The sequence below is a fragment of the Limulus polyphemus genome, unplaced genomic scaffold (genome assembly GCF_000517525.1).
Source record: "Limulus polyphemus unplaced genomic scaffold, Limulus_polyphemus-2.1.2 Scaffold7810, whole genome shotgun sequence".
Taxonomy (NCBI): domain Eukaryota; kingdom Metazoa; phylum Arthropoda; class Merostomata; order Xiphosura; family Limulidae; genus Limulus; species Limulus polyphemus.
Genome location: NW_013673420.1, coordinates 9179 through 13345, shown reverse-complemented (window position 1 = coordinate 13345; position 4167 = coordinate 9179).

The following is a 4167-nucleotide window of genomic DNA, read 5'->3' as shown; positions in this document are numbered from 1 at the left end:
AAGAACAACTGAAATAATAATTTGAGTAATAATTAATCTGTATTTGTTACTTTATAGATTTAATAGATATTTGTTGTTACTTTATTAACGTTTTTACGCTTATACTGTGAGGTAAAAACGGCGGCTGCTGTGATTTTGTCTGGTTTATGAGCTAGTTGCTGTCCTAAATTTAGGATCTTTTTAATAAATTCTTGAAAATGTTAAAAAGGAGAGAGAGAAAGGGGGGCCCGGCAAGGATGTTTGTCCCGGGGCCCGTGTTGGCTCTCGACGTTCCTGTGTGAAGTACTCTTCACTTAATCTAGAAATATATTTAATTTATTATATTCAAATGAATATTTTATAAAAGAGAACTTCCATTGTTTTTTATAAGGTTCTTACTAACCCCAAACAAATGTTTCAAAAAATTTGTAATTGCATGGTGCTACATTACTGTGCATAAATGTTAGGACAAGAGAATATTTTGCCATTCTTTCCATTTTTATGGGGCTAATTTTTCGCCATTACAGGATGTAAATTTCAACACTATGGTAATGTTTTACTGATCCCTGTGGACAATTGAATAAGCCAGGGTGAGAATATCTATTATTCTTCAGAATTCCCATGTACTTGTACCAAGAGAATGTCAAAAGGATTCTGCTTGAATGAATATACTGGTCAAATTTAGGGTCTGAAATAACTGCCATGGAACTCCATGCAGTGTCTTAACTATACAGAACGAAGCTAGTATATGGTGCCGGTATATGCTAAAGGAAATCAATTTAATAGCACTCCACAAATAAACATTGATAAAACAGTGTTTAACACTATATATTAAGTTTTGTTGTCATACCACGGCCCAAAAAGCGTAGAGAATTGTCAGTAGAGCAGAGGGTTCGCATAAAAGCTTTACGTGATACTGGTTGGACTCTCCGACAAATTGCTGCAGACTTGAAATGCTCCCTAAAAAACTGTCAAGTATACCCTAGATCGTGAGACCAAGATAGGTAAATTTGAAAATAGGGAAGGAAGAGGCAGAACATCTATACTCAATGATACTGATGTTAAGTACTTTCGTTTATGAAGCCTTCGGGATAAAAGGAAGACTGCCACTGATCTTAAGCATAAGATAAACGACCATGTACTAAATAACAGAAAAAGTCCAGATCTACAGTATCAAGAAGACTCAAGGACAATGGAATATTTGGTCCTGTAGCAGTTTAAAAAACTTTACTTCGATATCTAAATATTATCAAGAGACTGAAATTTGCTAAAAAGTACAAAAACTGGACTGTTATGTTTGAAAAAGTGTTATAGATGAATGAGTCCAATTTTGAAATATTTGGTTCAAGGCGTAGGTTGTACGGAAGAAAGATACTTACCTCAATGCATAGCATCTACCATGAAGTATGGGGAAGGCAGTGTGATGGTTTGGGGGTATTTTTCTGCTGAGGCGACAGGAGATATTTGTAAAATAGATTGAATAATGGACCAGCGCAAGTACCATCAAATACTGATCCATCATGGTATACCTAGGGGTTTACGTATTGTTGGTAAAGGATTCTACTACCAAGAACATAATGACCCCAAACACTCATCGAACTTATGCAGAAATTATTCAGCTAAGAAAGAAGCTGCTGGAGTCATTCAAATGATACAATGGCCCCCACAGAGCCCCAGTCTCAACCCAATTGAGCAGCTCTGGGCTTTGATATATCAAAAACTCGACAAATCAAAAGTTACTTCCAAATAAACTTAATGGGAGTGTATTAGATACATTTGGTGTAAAGTCCCAAAGGACACTTTGATTAAATATGTTGCAACAATGCCTGGAAAGACTGTATGCAGTTATTAAAGCAAAAGGGGTCATACAAAATATTAATTGTTGGCTGAACTCAAGTAATTCCACTGTGGTTCTGTTGTACTATGAAGATTAATAAAATGTTGATGTTTCACCTTCCATTGTTCTTTGAAAGTAACCTTAAATCTAATTTTGACTTTGTCCTAACACTTTTGCACAGTACTGGACATGACGGTAGTTAACGTATATATTGCTATAGATTTATTCATTATGTTCAAGAAATCGATTTAACACAAAGATACGATACCCTGTAGCCTGAGGCTTTCTTCGTTAGGAGCAAATTCACCTTTGCTATATATATACGTTTATGTTACTTGAACATTATTATCCATAGCTATAAAACAAGATATTCATCATTCTAGATGTGCTTTGTGTGTCCATAGTTTTCTTCCTTGTCATACAAGTTTCACCATTCGAAAGCGCTTCTGTTATCGAATTAAAAGAAATGGGGCACTTTAATACATTTACGTTGATTAGTTGTTGGTGATCACGAGACACGTGATATTATAAAGGATGGTTCGTGCAATCATGATGTCACATTGATGATATCATAGTAGCTCGCTCTGGTAGTTTCTTATATTACCACCAGAAGGGTCGACGGTTTCCCTTCCATGCCAACTGTTTAGTTCAGGAGTACGAGCTGTCTCCGTCAACATTCACTTAGAAAGTTTCCCATCACGAATACGATCATCATATTGTTGTGATACGTTATGAAAGACCAAATCACAGAAATCTACTCGTACATACAATTTTTTTTTATAATTTTGTAAAGAAAAAGAGACCCCGAGAGTTATGTATTCTTTCGCTTAAAAACATCTTTCATTAATTGCTATGATATAACAATATTACTATAGCTTCTTTAACAAATTAATAATATAACTGTAGTTCTACAATAAACTTCTATTGCTTGTTTTTTTGTACCAATCGTAGCGTAATATGATGATCGTACTCGTGATTGGTATAGCTTTATAAGTGAACGTTGAAGAAGTCCGCTTGTTCTCTAGAGTAGCTTAGTTGTTAGAGCACTGGCCTTATTAGCCAGATATACCTAGTTCAATTTAATGCTACTACCACAGAGTGAAATAGTTTCTTATTAATAAAGTCAGAGGTTGAGATGAATCGTTATAGTACCACTAATGGTCCTGATAGTTCCCTAGAGGGACGTTAGAGAGTGTATAATAATAACTAAATACAAGTCCATCAGTAGATGCAATACGATGAAATTAATGATATCAATTTGATTGTAAAGGCTACGAGTCTTCTTTTTATTACAGTACCATAATTAATATTACAATATTTGCTGAATGACTGCGATGTTTATTTGTATCTTTGATTGAGTTTTGTAACTTTAGTTATACTTGTGTAAGTACCATTTTGTCTGGCACTTTTAAAAATGTCTGCTTTTTTCACTACAGATGTCACCATGATTGGTAGGATCAATAACTCCACAGCACATTCACTGGCCTCAAAATTTCGTATAATTTTCAGCTTTTGCTCCGGCATCATGTTTATCTTCTTAGCCACCAAGCATTGTGGTGCAATACTATCACTTGCTGGGTAGTTAGAGACCATAATTAAGAAAGGGAGGGCACTTTAATACAAAAAACAACTAAACCAACACGAAGCACAACCGAATTGGGAGAAGGAAAGTTTGAAAACTCCCCAGGTCTTCTCCAATTTCTTTATCACCCCTCCTAATGTACGAAGTGTAATATAAATTACTCACTATGATATCGTCCTTGTTCAGGCAAGGACGATAATTTTCATAGCCTTCAATCTTGTTTAGTTACAGAGCAATAAAATAGAAAAATGTACCCCTCCTGCCACACCCACCTTTCACATCTTCTATTTCAAAAACTGCCAATAGTTTTCCCTTATTTCCAATACAACATTATTTATAACCAATAGAAAGCCAAGGTTTGAATCTATTAAATAAAATATTATATTGTTCTCTCTACAGATAATTGTAAATTTCAGTTTCAATCCAAGCTGGTTTCCCATGGGAAAGAAGTTGACGAGGTTGATCAAAGTGACCAACCTTGTAAAGACTATACGAGTTATAATATGGAAACTACAGTGAATGAAAAGTCGAACTGACTGACCATGTGGCGAAAGAGTTAATTTATTTTCAAACGACGTATTACGGGAAACGACGAACAACAGGATGACAAATAACGAGAACTGGCTGAACATGCAAACACATGTGGGATATGCCCATTTTTTTCATTTTAGGGGAGTCAAAAGTTTAAATAAGCTCATAATTTTAGGGGTTTTGGTCACTTACTTATCCATATTTTGACTAATTTATGTGGGATTTAGTATAAAGATAT